The 19076-nt window shown below is 38.8% G+C and overlaps 1 long non-coding RNA gene across 1 annotated transcript; it reads left to right on the top strand.

Moving 5' to 3' along the window:
• Positions 1-2344: 2344 nt before the first annotated feature.
• On the top strand, positions 2345-17843 carry LOC145720771 (uncharacterized). The gene is made up of 3 exons (XR_014143986.1): positions 2345-2401; positions 3854-3939; positions 17323-17843. It is a non-coding gene; the product is annotated as an uncharacterized LOC145720771 (long non-coding RNA).
• The last annotated feature ends 1233 nt before the right edge of the window (positions 17844-19076 follow it).

Genomic DNA, 19076 nt, shown 5'->3' with positions numbered 1-19076 from the left:
GTGGTGAATAATCCTTTTAATGTACTGTTGTATCCTATTGGCTAGTATTTTGGTGAGAATTTTTGCATCCATGTTCATCAAGGATATTGGTCTGTAATTCTCCTTTTTGATGGAGTCTTTGTCTGGTTTGGGGATCAAGGTAATGGTGGCCTCATAAAACAAGTTTGGAATTTTTTCTTCCATTTCTATTTTTTGGAACAGTTTCAGAAGAATAGGTATTAATTCTTCTTGAAATGTTTGGTAGAATTCCCCTGGGAAGCCATCTGGCCCTGGGCTTTTGTTTGTTGGGAGATTTTTGATGACTGCTTCAATTTCCTTACTGGTTATGGGTCTGTTCAGGTTTTCTATTTCTTCCTGGTTCAGTTTCGGTAGTTGGTACATCTCTAGGAATGCATCCATTTCTTCCAGATTATCTAAAATGTTGGTATATGGTTGCTCATAATATGTTCTTATGATTGTTTGTATTTCTTTGGTGTTGGTTGTGATCTCTCCTCTTTCATTCATGATTTTATTTATTTGGGTCCTTTCTCTTTTCTTTTTGATAAGTCTGGCCAGGGGTTTATCAATCTTGTTAATTCTTTCAAAGAACCAGCTCCTAGTTTTGTTGATCTGTTCCACTGTTCTTTTGGTTTCTATTTCATTGATTTTGGCTCTGATTTTATTATTTCTCTTCTCCTGCTGGGTTTAGGCTTTATTTGCTGTTCTTTCTCCAGCTCCTTTAGGTGTAGGGTTAGGTTGTGTATTTGAGACCTTTCTTGTTTCTTGAGAAAGGCTTGTATTGCTATATACTCTCCTCTTAGGACTGCCTTTGCTGCATCCCAAAGATTTTGGACAGTTGTGTTTTCATTTTCATTTGTTTCTGCTTCTGACCAACTGGCTATAGATCCGAGGTTCCAATGATCCTGTGGTTGGGTTTGCTTAATTTGCTCGAGCAGCTCACAGAACTCAGAGGAACATTGTACTTACTAGATCACCAGTTTATTATAAAAGGAAAGAACTCAGGAACAGCTAGATGGAAGAGATGCACAGGGCGAAACAGGGAAGAAAGGCGTGGAGGTTCCCTGCCCTCTCCAGGTGCACCATTCCCCCAAAATCTCCACGTGTTTACCATATTTACTTGCCCAGAAGCTCCTGTATTACTATCCTTATTTTGCAGGTTAGGCAAACGTGTGAGAAGTTTCCCTAACTTGAGGGAGAATGTGTATTTAGTAAGCGGCACAACTGGGAGTCAGACCACGTCTGTCTGAGTCACTGAGCTCCACGAAGGGGAAAACTGAATTGGGAACGTTTAGAGATTATTTAATTTCCCCACCCTGTGCTACAAACGACACAAAGGAACAGTAGCACTAGAATCCCATAATTTTCTACTCTTTGGCCAAGGCTTTTGCCGCTAAACATAATGTCTCTCTAAGAGCAGTTGTTTTTTGTTGTTGTTTTTTTACAAAATGGATTCACTATAGGATTCCTTTAAGTAACACATTTCCATAATGCACTGTAATTATAATTTGATGTAGAATTTGATCTACATACTTTTTTTGAGTACCATATGTATCATAACCAATGGCACCCTGATGCTACAAACAGTATGTCCAACAATGTAGCTTGAGCTTTTGAATGCACTTAAATTATGCATGTTTCCCTAGTGGGAAAAAGGCATGAAATTCTGCATCCATTTGAGTTAAAGTGCTACCATACTGATAATTCTGGAATTTTGTTTTTCACAACTCAATTCCAAACCCACTGCTTTTCTGAAACTTTTATTTTTTTTTAAGTTTAGCAGTGACTGATTTACACAATGTAAACCACTTAAAAAAAAACATGAATGTAGAAAAGGGAAGTTGAACATTAAAAATCACAAAGGACAAAATTATGTCCTTTCCTCTTCTTGCACCTCTCCCTTTACCCTAGCTCATGTCTTTAACACTATTCCCAAAATTCTGGCAAGGGCGTGCATGGCTTTGAAGAAATGAAGGGATCCACTAAATCTTTTAGGTTTTAAGTTCCAGACAGCTGTCCATCTACTCTAGTGCTGCTAGTCCAATGTTTGGCAGCTTCGGATTTAGAAATCTTCAGTTTAACTTTTGGCTCCAGCACTCACTAGATGAGTGTCAGTGAAGCTCCTTATCTTCTGAGCCATTTTTCCACCAGCTATAAAATACTTACCTGACATCAAAGGAAAATGTATTTAGGACTTGACAGCAAAAGAACAAAGACATAAAAACTAAGAAAGACACAATAAACAATTTTTAAAACTTTGTCATTTGTTTGTTTTTGCCATTTTCTGTAAGGCATAATCATGTTTCCATTGCGTGATGAAACCATGAACTTTTATTTTTTATTTCAAAACATAGAAGACAATTCTCCATGGATCTCTTGCATATTGGCATACCTTTCAAGTGAGGTATTGATTGCCTTTACTAGGGACTATCTTTTCAAAAATTTTTGTATAACTAATAGCCTTGAAAGACAGAGACGGTGTCTCTGAGCAAAAAGCAGGCATACTGATTGTCTACTATAAAAAATTTGGGTTCCTAACCCCAGTGGTTTTCTCCCATAACACAGTCCACTGCATGCACAGTTATCTTTTATTTTTTGAAAGGTTTTATTTATTTATTTGAGAGAGCGTGAGCACCAGCAGGGGTGGGAGGCCGAGGGAGAAGCAGGCTCCCTGCTGAGCAAGGAGCTTGATGCGGACCTCGATCCCAGGACCCCGAGATCATGACTTGAGCCAAAGGCAGACCTTAACTGACCCACCCAGGCGCTCCCTGCACATACAATTATCTATCCGGGCTTGTCCATGTTGCCCGGTGGGAAATGAACCTCGGGAACCTGGTGCATTTGTGAATTCTTTAGCTCTTGCTGTGTGTAATACAGTCTCTTGTCTCTGACCCAGGAGTCTCATGTCTTCTGCCAGCCTTCATCAAACAATGACATGCCATGGTTGCTGGCAAGGAGAATAAAATCTCAGACATTTCACAGTTCTTGACAAGAAGTTAGGATGCAAAATGAAAACAAAGATTCTTTCTCCCATCATATCTTGAGGCCATTTTTTATAAAACATATGCCATTTTTGGGGAGCATGAACAGTGTATTGTAGTGATTAAACACATAGACTCTGGCCAGAATGTCTGGGTTCAAATCCTCTCTTTTATTTTGAGTTCCCCCAGAAACAGACTCTAAGATTAGGATATGAGTGAAAATAGTTTATTTGGGAGGTAATCCCAGTAATCACTAGTAAGGATTGAGGAAAGAAAAAAGGAGAGGGAAGACAGCCAGGAAATAATGAGTTTTCAAGCAAGTTATGACTGTGTATAGCAAAAGGTTAATCCTCCTTGGGAACTCTTAGTAGCCAACAGAGCACTTGTGTTTCTGAGTTATCCTACCTGAGGAGTGAGGGACCTGCCTGGGATATTTTATACCAAATCCCAACCCATCATTGACTGAGGGCTCCTGGGAGGGGTCAGTGCAGATTCTAGCTCTGTATTTTCTGGCCTGTCTTGCGTATAGCACAAAGTGGGCTGCAGCAGGCCCTGGAAGTTAGAAGTGAGGCCTCAGTGTGCACTACATTGATAAGGTCCAAGGGGATATAGTTGGCAGATCCATAGCCTTTGCTACAGACATCCTCTAGCACTGTATTCTTAGGAAGTCCCTCAACCTGGTTATGCCCCTGTTTCCTCATCTCTAAAGATGGAAATTATAATAGCACCACCTACCTAGGGTTGATAGAAGGATTAAAGAAATAGTCAGTTCATGTAAAGCACTTAAAACAGACCATAGCATTTCTTAAGCACTTAGTAAATATTGGCTATTGTTATAGAATAATTTAACATTTATTAATTGATATTTTGTCTAGATCAGTCTCTGGAAGTTGACTTCTAATTCCCCAACATTGGAGTTTTATTTTACTGAATGCCTGGAATGGACTCTTACAGATTTAAGGTATATTTATGCTTGCCATTTGTCAAGGACCAACATTGGCTGCCTCATGGAAAGCACCAAGAAAGATGTGTTTAAAACTTATTCCTATTTAAATTTCCTTAGAGAATTTATGGGACTAAGCACTCCTGAACTCTTTAATTTAAAGATTTACTGCTTTGTCAGAGAAACTAATTAAATCTTATTTGAAGTGTCAGTAACACAGCAGCATCAGACTGGATTTTCTATTCTATAATGGGAATGAGAATATAAAAGAGAAGTGTGTTTTAAACTCAATTTTCTAGCATTATGTATCATTTATGTCAGACTCCTGTGAATCAGCATCATAGTAACTATGGAATTTACCAAAACAAAACACTCACAAATTTTAGTAAGCCTACTTAACTTTTGATTAAGGTAGAATTCTACTGTTAAGCTAAAATAACACGAGTAGGAAATGACAGCTTATCAGGGAAGAGACTCACATTTAGGGAAACCAATTCTTCAGAGGTCTATAGATGTGCTTATTTCTCACTCTAGTAACATTCCTGATCTCCATACCTTTTTGTTCTCCCCAAACAGACCGCTGGGCTTGCTCTGAATCTCTTATTTAAAGATCTCAATCACTATTTATATATTACCAGAGTCTTTATATTAAGAAAATTGTCTCAGGAGTTTCCCTTTGAAAAAAAGAATCCTGTTTGTTTGTTTTCATTTTTGCAGTTGCTCATTTAGGTATTCTTCCCTTTGTCTAAGGATATCTTAACATAACATATATATGCATATAAAAATTAAGAAAATTATTATCTTTCTATAAATGTTTTATCAGTGTTTATGCTGAAAGAAAATAAACCATAATCTTCCACATTAAAATGTTGAGAGTTTTAATAAGACATGTTTTGTTTTTAGCTTCTGTTTTTCTCCACACCTAAATGACTTACACTTCACTTCTATGCTTAGTTTTTATTATGGACCAAGCAGAGTTGGAAAAACCTGTAGGCTCTCTTTCTCTCATTGGTCAACTTTTTTTTTTTTTTTTTATTTTAGATGTCTTCCTGGCCTATAAAACTTTTTAAAGTAGGAGGTAGGATAAAGTTCCCTATAAATTGAATCCATATATACTAGGACAGTATTTTTATTTCTTGAAATTTCCTAGCCATTTTCTTCCTTGCTCAGCATTAGTTTAATAAAACATATTGCTATAGAGAATATGAATGAAATATTTTTTTCTTAAGCATAGGATACTCAGGCTATTAGGGAGGAGACATTAATGAAATTCAGCATTTAACCTGTGCTTTTATAAAGAAAGCATAAAGTTTTTGAAAAATAAGTTTGAATTACTGATTTATGGATGTTAAGTGTTTTAAATGTTTTTATTTTTATTTATTTATTTTTAAATTTCTTTAGAGAGAGAGAGCACGAGTGGGGGGAGGGCCAGATGTAGAGGGAGAGAGAATCCTCAAGTGGACTCCCCACTGAGCATGGAGCCCAACGCAGGGCACAATCCCAGGACCCTGAGATCATGACCTGAGCCGAATTCAAGAGTTGGCTGCTTGACTGACTGAGCCACCCAGGTGCCCCTTAAATGATTTTAAAGTTTTAAATAGTCTTTTTGTGTACATATATAATTATAGAAATAGTTATTTAGTAATAACTGATTGAATTCTACCTCTTTGCTACCTTTACTTAAATTTTTAAATTTCTTCTGAAATATAAACATCCGTCCAAATTCTCTGAAAACAAATTTATATTTTTACCTTTTCTTTGAATGCCTTCTAGGTCTTTAAACTCCATTTTGAAAATTCAACATTTATTTGTTTCTTTATTCACTAATGCTATGGTATTTATTGAACGCTTACTGTGTACTAAGCTCCAGGAATACCTTGGTAAACAGCATGCTTTCTGGCCACGGAGACAAGACAATAATCAAATAATGCCACAGAAAAGCTCATAAGAGACAACTGTGTTTTGTTTTGTTTTCTTTAAAGATTTATTTATTTATTTGAGAGACAGAGAATGAGAGAGAGAGAGCACATGAGAGCGGGAAGGGTCAGAGGGCGAAGCAGACTCCCTTCCAAGTAGGGAGCCAGATGCGGGACTTGATCCAGGGACTCCAGGATCATGACCTGAGCTGAAGGCAGTCGCTTAACCCAAGTACTGCGTAGGAAAGCTGCCTAACGCTATGAGACCATATGCTAAGGAGACTGACCCAGCCTGTTGAATAAAGGGAGGGCTTCCTTGAGGAAGAAACATTTGAACTGAGATCTGAGGGATGTGTAGGAGTCAGACAAATGTGGTTTTGGCTGCAATCTGAGGTCTGTAGCCTAAGAGTCAATATGCAGAATTCTATATTCAGATTTCACAGTTAAAGTAGGTAGCACATCATAATTAGTGAGCCCAGCCCTCTGGTTTCATCAGAGACATGCTCCCTTGACCACATTACAACTATCGGACCTGTGTTACTCTTTTAGTAATAATACAGGTGATAATGCTAGCTCTATTTCTGATACGTTCCTCTAAAAATAAAAGGAATAGGAAATGGGAAAGTGTTCTTTTTTAACATGATAGAGTTCTGTGCAAATACTATTTATTATCTTTATGCGATCTCCATTTTACTTCTTTTCATAAAGCAAAAGAACAAAAGGAGCTGATGCTTTAGAGGAAACAGTTATTTGTCACCCACAACTAAAATTTCTAAGTGTTTTTTCCCAGTTGCTTATTAACAAATAATTTTTAGTAAGTGGTTCTCTGATACAGCTTTCTCCTAGACAGAATAAAGTATAACGGACCTTATTTTCCCCTAAAAGAATGACTGTAACAAAGACGTACAATCAACATAGACAGCACAACACCAAGAGGATAGGTAAATTCACTTGTTCATTTATTCATTCATTCAGTTTATAGCTCTAAGGATGCGAGGAAAAACAAGACAGTAACGTAGAAGTGGTCACTGTCCTCCTAGTGCCAATAATCTGGTTTTAATAAAATGTTGTGAGTATATGCAAGATATATGTTTAATTTTTAGAACATGTACCAGAAAGAACATGAGCTAAGAAGTACTATCTGTTATAGAAATTGCAAGGCCAATGATTCAGTCAAGATTTATGGGTAGACCTCAAAGCCATTGATGAGTTGTGGAAGATACCTAAGCTGATCACATTATTTCATCCCCCTCCCTGGCAAATGCCCCTCTGGCATTTGTCTAGATTCCAAGCTGAGAGGGAAGATAGCTAACAGAAGCTTGCTCCACCCCATCTCTACCCAGCAAAAAGGAAAGAGAATTCCCCCAAGGAAAAGGCTAGACTTCTCAGGAGGTAGATCATCAATTCAGTGAGAGATGGTCGGCCTGGTTCAGTGTGCTGGCAGACCTACACACCCACTGGACTCTGAGCAGGCTTTATAGGAGGCAGAAAAGCAAAGCATGCATCCTCAACAACTCAACTTAGTGACAGCCCTGCCCGGTATCCTAAAAATGCCCCAGGAAACAACACCTCATTGCTGGTAGGTCATCCACTTACTAAGGTGAGTCCTGTAGAACCTCAAGGACTTACTTAGGAGAGTCCTACTGACTTTGAAGCCCATAGCCTCTAGCAAAAAGAATATCATTGTCTAAGTTCAAGTTCCATTGGGAAGATGGAAGCAAAATGTGTATTTGTGACACCACTGTCCCCTCTTTCTGCACCATCTCCTACTTCCCCTGTCTTCCCAGATGCCCAGGGGCCTAGCCTGTACCGTGGCGTCCCGTGTTCCTCTACAGGGCCCCCCTAAAGCTTGTCTTTCCTGGACATACTCTGAAGCTAACCAAATCTCATCTTTTAACAATTGTTACTACCCTGTATCCTATTACTTACGGACCTGTTTTTGTTTTGCTTTGTTTTGTTCTTGTTCTTGTTTTTGTTTTGCTGGGTGAAAGATAATAATGTGAAAAATCCATTTCTGATAAGTTGTTATTGGTGATAATAAATTTAGGGCAATGTCTGGCATATAAATGCTTCCTGAGAATATAAAACCATCTGGTAATCTCTCTAGGTCATATATATCTATATCTATGTATCTATCTATCTATACTTATATATATATAAAATGTATATAGAATATATGTATATATATATTCTAACAGGGGTTACTTGGAGACATTTCTTAAACTCTGGACAATGGCATTAAAATTAAGAAGTTCTAGCCCTATAGGAGATTATATTTGGGGGTATATTCTCCATTTATTAACTTTGTACCCTCATATAATTTCTGCTTATGGTTTGATGAGCTTGATCCTATGAGGTAGAGCTGATGTTATATGATGTTATATGAATATACATTGGGTCCAAAGTACACTGTTGAAAATTCAAGGCTTGTCAGGGAAGTTGACTATTTCTGGGCACTGGTACAAGCCCCAGAAAGAAAGATTAGTTACTTCTTTTCTTTGGTGATGACATGAATTAAATAGTATACCCTCGGATTAAAATTTGTCATCTATTCAACACAGAGTCCTTACTAAAGGCCTTAAAGCAAGTATAATCTATTAAGTGTAAAAACTGGGGAATGTTGACAGCTACCAAGCTCATGTAGCATTTACGCATTTTAAATGACGTGAGCAAACACGTCAGTCTGTCTGACCTACCTCTGTCCCCTTCTTGAGAACCTCCCATTGCTTCTAGCAAATGGGAGGCAAGCCATTTGACCTCACCCTCCTGACAGCAGCTGATTGGAGCAGGGATGAAAGAGACAGCTAGAGAAAGAGAGACAAAGACAGGGAGAGACAGAGAGAAAAAAGAGTAAAATCAGAAGGTATCCAGGCAGAAGCCAGTGACCTTGTGGTTCCAGTGAGGGAGAAAGAGAAAGAAAGAAAAAAAGAGAGCACACATCTTAATTCCAGAGAGCTTTTAGATTTCTTCTTCTGGTTCTGTGGGCAGCCCAGATTTACTCTGTATCTTAATTCTGTGAGATAATCTGTGTAACAGAGGAGGTTGATTTCCATAGCAGCGCTATCCAGTAAAAATAGAATGTAAGCCATGTATGTAATTTAAAATTTTCTAGTGAGTATGGTAAAAGAGTAAAAAGAAACTGGTGAAATTGATTTTAACAATATAGTTTATTTAATCCAGTCTATTCCTGGTATTGCCATTTCAATATGTAATCAGTATAAAAATTATCAGTGGGATATCTGCATCCTTCTTTCCAAACTAAGTCGTATCAAAATCTGGTGTGCATGTTATACTTACGGCGCAGGAGCTCAACTTGAATGAGCCACATTCCAAGTGCTCCACAGCGATATGTGGCAGGTGGCCACCATATTGGACAGTGCAGGGATAGAACAATTCCTGGGAAGCAGCTCTGCTACCCGAGACTTCATTTCCTGGCTACCCGCATCAAGGAAGGGCCAGGTAATTAGGCATTGGAAGTAGAAGTTATGTATGTCACTTTTAAACCAACGTGGTTAAGAAGCAAATATGGCTTCTCCATTCTCTGTCCCCTTTCACCAGTTGGAGGCAAATGGACATGGAGCCTATGAAAGATGGTACAAGAAGGAAGAAGCTTTGGTCTTTAAATCATTACTTTGAAGAGAGCCTGCCATCAACTGGAAATATTTGTTTTGGATGTTGAACAAGCACAGCATAAATTCGTTTGTTCATTTGAACAGCTTTACATTTTGGGGTTTATTTTTTTAGCCATTCCTGTAGCCTATCTAATATACCCACATTTTCCTGTACCTGTGTTAAATGGTTCTTCTATTTCTTGCAGCAAGTGACACCCTAACACATGTATGTGAATATCCGGGTAGGCAAGGCTTTGGAGATGAGTGATTCGTCTGTGTGTATTTTACCTGAGACATTTTTAGTCTGCAGACTTTATTTGGAAAAATAAAGCACTGAAAACAAAAGAGAGGAGGACATGGATAAGTTATAAAACTCTCAGAAGAAAACATATGACAAAAGCTTCCTAATGTTGGATTTGGCAATGATTTCTTGGATGTGACACCAAACGGACAGGCAATAAAAGAAAAAATAGACAAATCAGACTTCATAAAAATAAAAACTTTTGTGTGCCAATAGACAGTATTACAGAATCAAAAGAATGTTTGGGAGAGAATGGGAGAGAATATTTGCAAGTTACATATCTGATGAAAGATTAATATCAAGAATATATAAAGAACACCTAAAACTCAACAACAAAACCAAACAACCCAATTCAAAGACGGGCTTGAATAGACATTTCTCTAAAGAAGGTATTCGAATGGCCAATAAACACATGGAAAGGTGCTCAACATCACTAATCATGAGGTAAATGCAGATCAAAGCTGCCGTGAGATGCCCCCTCATACCCACAAAGATGGCCACTATAAAAAACAAACAAACAAACAGAAAATAACAAGGGTTAGTGAGGATGTGGAGAAACTGGAACTTTTGTGCACTGTTGGTGGGAATGTAAAATAAGATAGCCTTGTGGAAAGCAATATGGCTGTTCCTTAAAAAAATTTAAAAATACGATTACCGTATGATTTAGCAATTCCACTTCTGGGTATATACCCCAAAGAATCGAGAGCAGGGCCTTGAAGAGATGTTTTTATAACCATGTTCACAGCAGCATTATTCACAATAGCTAAAATGTGGAAGCAACCCAAGTGCCTATTGACAGATGACTGGATAAATAAAATGTAGTATATTATTGTCTTTTTTTTTTAAAGATTTTATTTATTTATTTGACAGAAACACAGTGAGAGAGGGAACACAAGCAGAGGGAGAGGCAGGGGGAGAAGCAGGCTTTCCGCTAAGCAGGGAGCCTGATGAGGGGCTTGATCCCAGGACCCTGAGATTATGACCTGAGCAGAAGGCAGATGCTTAACGACTGAGCCACCCAGGTGCCCCTATTATTCAGTCTTAAATAAGGAAGGAATAGTTAGATAATGGCATAATTATTTAAGTTTTTTCATTGTACAAACATAATTATGACAAAGTACTAAAAGCTCCAAAGGTAGTGTGTTAGGTAATGTGATAACCGTGCAAGAAATATGTCTGTATGTTTGTGGAGGAAAAGTCTGAAGCTTTGAGTTGTTCAGTAGTTTCCTCAAGGTCATTTGCCCAGTACTAAAGTAGGGTTTCTCAGCTTCAACATTATTCACGTTTTGAATTGGAGGATTCTTTGTTGTGGGGGGCTATCCTGTGCATGGTAGGATGTTTACCAACATGTCTGGGCTCTACCAGATACTAGCACCTCTCTCCCCTCATGAGATAACAGGCATTGCCAAATGTGCCCACTGCTTTAACACTGCAAAGTTACTAAGGGAGTTCTGGCAAAGTGTCTGCTTTAGAACTGTGGTTTCAGAAAATGAGTGGGCAGGGCAAGATAAGATCAATATGGTAGGCTCTCATATACCGAATTATCAAAACAAGAACAAAGATAGAAGTCTGGTCATAGAAAAGAGCTCAAGTCTCACCACTTTTACTCCCATCAGAGCAGTGCTAGGCGATTGAACTAGGACAGTTTCTTCAGATAGTAAAACACGATCTACACTAGGACTTTGCTGGGAGTTAAGCCTCCAGGAGGAGGTGCAGTGACTAGAAGTCCATGAGAATAGACAAGTGGGCAGGTCATGACAATGTAGCATAGAATCATTCCAGTTGGGACAACCTAGAAAAGTATCATGGAAGAGTCCTCTGAGTGAGGGTGATTTGTTTGTTTGTTTTAAGATCTATTTATTTATTTTAGAGAAAGCACGAGTGGGAGGGGCAGAGGGAGAGAGAATCTCAAGCGAACTCCCTGCTGAGCACTGAGCCTGTTGCAGAGCTTGATCTCATGACCCTGAGACCACCACCAGAGCCGAAACCAAGAGTTGGATGCTTAACCGACTGCACCACCCAGGTGCCCCAAGGATGTTTTTTTAAAGACAAAACTCAATGCTTGTAAGGGACAGAACTCCCCTCAAATTAATTCCAATTGAAAGGGAAGTTTATTTTTAGGACCGAGCTCTCACATCAATGAGATACAGTGAGGAACAGAGCTGCATCCCAGGAGCTGCCCCCAGGAGCTGCCAAGGACCACCGCTGGTTTTTCTTTCAGTGGTGTCATAATTATTCTGTGCATAATTTCACAGGCATGCTCTCTTCCATTTGGCAAACCAATTTTCTTTGCTTATTCCTGGTTTCTGATCCTTCATAACTTTGGCACATGGCCTTGGGTTGACATGGTACTGACTTAAGAATAGACCCTAGATGGGATTTTATATAACGTTCTGTGTTGAACTGACTGCTAATTCCAGATTCCCAGGAAAAGCATCTGATTGGTCCAGTTTGGGTCAGCTATTTACTCTACACAATTTATTCAACTGAGAGTAGGGATGGAGACACATGATAAAATCACTGTAACCTACACCTACCTATTCTTTTAGCAGCCCTAGAATAGTAGGGTGGATCCTGGCAATTCCCAGGAAAGGGAGTTTGGAAAGACATATTTCTGAACCATACCTACCACAGTCTTAAAGTGTGAATAGAATATGGAAGAAATTTACTGCTGGAAGAGGAAATGGTATGGATAAAGGTGATATATATATATAAATATATATATATATATTCAGTAAATTTTCTAGATTAATTAAGCTCTGAGGTTTGGGGATCACTGTATAGTCTGGATTCACTGTAGCCCAAGGTTCATGTAGGGAACAATTAGGTAATGAGGATGGAAATATCAGATGGTATCAGATCATCAAGGGCATTAAGCATTTGGCTGAAGCATCTAGATTTTTCAGGGTGTCCATTACCTCTGAAGACACATCGTGGAGAGAAGCTGCCATGTTTCTCTAGAAAATATTTTTCGTTCTCTGGTAAATCCTTGACTCCAGAGTCAAGGAGCAGGGTAATTCGATCTTACAGTGTGTTGAGAGGGAAATCAAGCCATGACATGAAATAATCTCGATATAAGGCAACTGAAATAGAAGTTTGCTTAGGAAGCTCGTGAGAAAGATAGACCATCTGATACCCCAACTCTTTATAAATAAAGTTAGATTACTGGAAATAATTTGATTAAGTCAAGCCAAGAAACCAAAAGCCATTTTACTACAACTACAGACAACAAGCTTCTTCTATGGGCTGACATTGTGTTAAGCATTTGTGTGAATGCAGGAGGGTAAGTGAGTGAAAGTTCTATTCACCATCTAGTAAACATGTATTACCTTTCTCTTTCAGGGTCTAGAATCACCAAATCCTAGAGTTGGAGGGCCTTCAAAATCCATGCTAGAGATAGTCTCCTCTGATCCTTACCTATTACTCCTGTGTTATCAGAGGCTACTTGGTAACATCCAGCTGGAACTTACCTGAGCCCAGCACCTGAGCTCAGATTATAGAGCCCTCTGACTATGAGGACTGGACAGGCAGGTCCATGCACAAAAGTATGTTGGCTTAGATCTTTTATTTTAGGACTTAGAGTCCACATTAGAATATCAAAAGTGTTTGTAAACTACATGTCTCTACAGAGAATAAAAATCTATTCTAGGATTTAATAAGCCTGCTTCTTTCTTCGAATTTAATGCTAATGGTAAACTGAAAAAAATTTCTAGTGACAGATAATTGGTGATAATGGTGATTACTGGTCTTTATATAGTCTTTCACCCAAACAGATGGTAAAGAGCTTAAAAAATGAATGCTCTAAGGCATAATTTCTCCTCCTTCTTAAATAAAAGTTCCTCTAGGGTCAATGACAGTTTGTATTTAATACACTGCATTATGTTACCCATACTAAATGACAATTTCCGGGCAATTCAGTTCAATTTGCTTAGCAATTAGCTTTGAATGGCTTTCTACCCTGGGTACATCACAAATGTATGAATGCATGTATGCCTTATTTATTTTTCTTAGTCATTTATTTAACTTTTATAAACCTCTGTAGTTACCATCGGGGATGACTTCTAGGTCACAGTAGGCTCTGGTCACTTAGCAGCCTCTCTCAGTGGCCCACAAAGTCCCTGCCTCCATGAAGGAAGCTAGCCTCTTGTGACATACAGGGAAAGAGCCAGATTTGAGATCTGTAGGGGTTCCTGGATCCCTGGAACCTTATATTAGGATGCTTTTTCTGGGTGTCTTGTTTCTTCTTTAACATAGAGATTTAAAGACATAATATTAAGGAGGCATCAACATTCGATCAAAATGTACCATATATTAAATTGTGAAAGGGAGCACTGAGACTCTTTCCCCACCTTCTTCTTCCTTCCCTTCCCCTGTCTTCTCTCTTGGGAAGGGTATTCAGGCCTTGCGTTACTCACTGTCTTGTTCGCATGGGATGCTCCATGATGTGATCTAGGGAAAAGTCAGCTCCCTGCTTTCTAGGCCTAATAAACCTAGGATTTTACCTTGCAGGAAATAAAGTCAAAGTTACATTAATGGGAAGAATATGAATTTTTATTCTAGACCCCCAGTCCAACTTTTGGAATGAAATGCATCTTTGTGTTGGTAGTTGTGTTTGCTTTTGCTTCTCTTGCAGAGGAGGTGTAGGTAGGGGGTTGTGGCCAAGAAGACTCCCACTTTCCCTCTCTTCTACCCCTCCCCAACTTCCAGTTCCTTCCCTTGCCTGGGGCAGACTTTCATAGCCTGAGTTGGAATGCAGGTCTTTCCTCTTTAAAGCCAGAAGATACTGGATGGCTAGGGTTGAAAGCAGAAGAGGTGCTGTGGTTGAGGGCCCAGGACTGGCCATCTGGATTGGAATCCCATAGTTTGTGACATCAGAATGTCATTCTATGCCTGGAGCTTCAGCTTCTTTCTATGTAAAATAGGGTTAATAATTAATTCCCTTGAGCATTACATAAAATACTAAAGCCATAGTGCCTGGCATAGAGTATAAATTCTACCCATGTTACGTTTTATTGTGATTGTTATCATTGGCATTCAATGCCTGGGTTTATGATTTACCTGGTTATTTCTCTAGGGAGTGGTGAAAAGTACTGGAAAAAGGTAAGGTAGGAGTTATTAGAGAGGACGGGGTTAGAAGGAGAGCTTATAGGTGGGGACAAGGGATACCCAGGTTGGGTACCCTCTGAAAGCCTGAGATGCTTCCTCATGGGGTTAATCCCCCTGCCCGGGAAGTGAGACATGAAATCTTAACCACAGTGAAGCTTAGGGAACTGAGCATCTAGACAAGAGGTAGAATGTTTGATCCCACACCCTCTCCCTACACTCCCTATTCAGTGCAGCCTTGGAATGAACACCAGGGACTTGGCAATAAAGACCTGCTTCGGAAGCTACAAATTCATATGCCTTCAGGGACCACAGATGTATCGTGAATGTTGAATGTGGTTGGAGGCAGCCACGTGTAAGACAGCTGGGGATTGTGGTGAGCGTGTGTCTTAAAGACCTTCAGATTCAAATATTTAAAAAAAAAAATCGCCCTCTGTACCAAATGGTTCTGCACATCTTTGTTTTCTTTTTGTTTTGTTTTGAGATTTACTTAACTCTTCAAGTTTTTATTAATATTCCTAAAATTATAGAGAATCTCGCCTTAGTTTGGAGGGCATCTTTTGGTAAAACTGAACTAAAACAATGACAGTGCTTTTATTTACAAATACCTTAAATTTTATATATATGTATAGGAGATATCCATATTTCTCCTTAAAAATGTGTATATATGTATGTGTATATACATATATACACATACATATATAGATTCCCAAAAGAGGACTTACTGTGAGTAATAAATAAATAACAAAAAGAGATTTATTCTAAAGGATTGGCTCATGTGGTTATGGAGGCTGGCACATCCCAAGCTCTGCGGTCAGCAAGCTGGAGACCTAGGAGGGCTGATGATGGCGTTCCAGTCCAAGGTCTGGCAGGCTCAAGCCCCTGGAATAACCAATGTGTGAGTTTGAATAAAACAACAGCCCAGTTTGAAGGTGTCAGACAGGAGAAAAATCTCTTTTACTCGGGTGCCCAGACATATAATCAAACATTATTTTTGGTGTTTCTGTGAAGGTATTTGGGGATGAGATTAACATTTACATCAGTAGACTGAGTAAGAGATGAGGAAGATTGCCCTTCTTAATGTAAGTGGGCCTCATCCAGTTAGTTGAAGGCTTGATGGAACAGAAGGACTGACCCATCGCAGAAGGTATTCTTACAGATATTTTTAATGCATAGATATGGTTATATGTATACCCTTTTGTGTTTTACACAAATGGGATCCTATAATACCTATTGGGTTATAATTTGTATTTTTCACTTGATGATATGTTTTGGAGATCTACCTGTGTCTTTTTAAGGAAAGCACAATATTCTATCATTTGGTTGTACCTTGATTTAACTTAGCCAACTGAGAATTGATGTATATATTTGTTGTGTCCAGTTACTTGCTATTTCCAATAATGCTACAATTAACACAATTGTAAATATAAGTTTATGTACCTGTGTAAGTATGTAAGTAGGATAAATTCCTGAATAAATTCTCATTATCAGTTTTATTTAGTTGTAATTTATGTGCTAAAAATGTCTGGTTGTTGAATTTTTTCTTTATCCAATGCTAAACAAATAGGAATTTATTATACAGGCAAAATAAGTCCCAATATTTTAAAAAGATCAATTTCTGGCAAGTGAGTGGTGTCAGGGAACACAGAGCTCTAAGTCTATGTGTATTGGATGGCCTTCTTTATACATTAGTGATTATGTTAAGAATCAGTGAGGGGCACCTGGGTGGCTCAGTCGGTTAATCGGCTGCCTTCAGCTCAGGTCATGATCCCAGAGTCCTGGGATCAAACCCCACGTCGGGCTCCCTGCTCAGTGGAGAGTCTGCTTCTCCCTCTCCCTGCCTCTGTGCCTACTTGTGCTCTCTCTCTATCTCTCTGTCAAATAAATAAATAAAATCTTTAAAAAAAAAAAGAAAAAAGAATCAGTAAAAGTACTGTAGTTATATACATGATAGACTGGACCTTACTTTTGTGCTTTCTATGAAAACAGATTTAACTAGTTCAAAAATTGTGTAAACAAACATATTCTACCTACTTAAGAATAAACTTAGGATCATCTTCTGTTTGCATACTGTGTTCTAATTACGAATTATTCTTAAAATACCATTTTAAAGTGAGAGAAAAAGCATTTCTTTAAAAGGATTCTATAATTTAGGCTGAGACCCCAATGGCCACCAGAATTCTGAAAAAGGAAAAATCTAGTAAAACAATATAAATGGCTTAACAATTTCTCTCCTTGAAAGGACTTGCTTTGTATGTACCTTGTTTAGTGTTGAGCAAATTGCCCTTGTTTTACTTGGAGTTTTTATCAATCTTCCTAAAATTATAGAGAATCTCGCCTTAGTTTGGAGGGCATCTTTTGGTAAAGTTGAGCTAAAACAACGACAATGCTTTTATTTACAAATACCTTCTTCTTTTTTATTATAATGATACTGCACCTTTCTTTTTTTTTTTTTACATCTTTACTGCAGAAAAATGAGCAAATATAGATGAGCACAAAGAAGCTAAGACTGCCCACCATCCACAGGTCAGAGACAGCTGCTATTAACATCCCTCCACGTCCTCTTCTTTTCAAGTTTATACAGTAACAACGATGAAGATGGGAGCATCTTACTGTGCTGCTTTTTAAGGTTTTCACTTTTGTGTCTATACTTACACTGTTAAAGAAATTATTTTTTTAAAAATTCTCTTTGCATTTATTGCTCCATGCTGTTTCTTTGGGGGGTAAAAATAATCAGTACAATTACAAGTTAATTCTCTATGAAAACTCATGTTGTATATTCCTTAGTTGTTCTTACAAAACGACCAAACTAAGTAAAATTATATTCTCTTCTGTTTGAAAATAGTTTGTGGAGGGGCGCCTGGGTGGCTCAGTTGGTTAAGCATCTGCCTTTGGCTCAGGGCATGTTCCCATCAAGCCCCGTGTCAGCTTCCTTGCTCAGCGGCCAGTCTGCTTCTCCCTCTCCCTCTGCTGCTCCCCTTGCTTGTGCTCTCTCTCAAATAAATAAATAATAAAATCTTAAAAAAAAAAAACAGTTTGTGGATAGGAAGTCATTGTGCCACATTTGGGGTGATGATATTATATAATTTTAGAAAAAGTTTTAATGTTATATTTTTGATCGTTCATTTTCTATTGACCAATTATTTTTTACACTAGTATTCAGAATTTGTAGGAAGTAAGAAAATATTCTTCAGAAACGTGTGAAATGGTAAGAATTAGGTGAACTTTAGGTGGAAGGAGACAAGATCCCTGGTCAAACTGTGTTATGCCTTTACATTTTCTCCTCATACACACAGACATGTGCGCACGCGCGCGCACACACACACATGTTTTTTCCTCAGGTGAAATTATAAGCTCAAAATAAGCACTAAGTGATGGAGTAAAAAATGATGTCACAACACATCTATCCCCAGAGGGCATTGTATTAGTGAAAGAAGGTTCTACTCATTTCTTCATGATGTTCAACTTATCAAGGAAAAAGCAGTTCTTGTCATGTGGTCACACTTACAAACATCAACTCTTTCTCCACACCTGCTTTTTTTTTTTTTTTAAGATTTTATTTATTTGAGAGAGAGAGAATGAGAGACAGAGAGCATGAGAGGGAGGAGGGTCAGAGGGAGAAGCAGACTCCCTGCCGAGCAGGGAGCCCGATGTGGGACTCGATCCCAGGACTCCAGGATCATGACCTGAGCCGAAGGCAGTCGCTTAACCAACTGAGCCACCCAGGCGCCCCTCTCCACACCTGCTTTTTAAAATTATTTATTTATTGGGGCGCCTGGATGGCTCAGTCGTTAAGCGTCTGCCTTCGGCTCAGGTCATGATCCCAGGGTCCTGGGATCGAGCCCCGCATCGGGCTCCCTGCTCCGCGGGAAGCCTGCTTCTCCCTCTCCCACTCCCCCTGCTTGTGTTCCCTCTCTCGCTGTGTCTTTCTCTGTCAAATGAATAAAAAAAAAAAAATTATTTATTTATTTTAAAAATAGGTTTAAAGTTTATTTTTTTTATTTTTAGTAATCTGTATACCCAATGTGGGCCTCAAACCCATGACTCCAAGACCAAGAGTTGAATGATGTTCCAACCGAACCAGCCCGGTGCCCCTCCACACCTGCTTTCTTTTAATTACCAATTGCTTTCTCATTATTGTTCAGAGGCCTGCTAGGGCAGCTCTAGGTACTTTAGAGATTTTGGGGGGGTGGGGGAAGGAACTAGAGCACAGGGAAGAACTGC

Source organism: Leptonychotes weddellii, chromosome 3, assembly GCF_054177405.1.
Source record: "Leptonychotes weddellii isolate Sample4059 chromosome 3, ASM5417740v2, whole genome shotgun sequence".
In the NCBI taxonomy this organism is placed as follows: domain Eukaryota; kingdom Metazoa; phylum Chordata; class Mammalia; order Carnivora; family Phocidae; genus Leptonychotes; species Leptonychotes weddellii.
The sequence above is the reverse complement of the archived record's forward strand: the minus strand, read 5'-3'. Positions and strand labels throughout refer to the sequence as shown.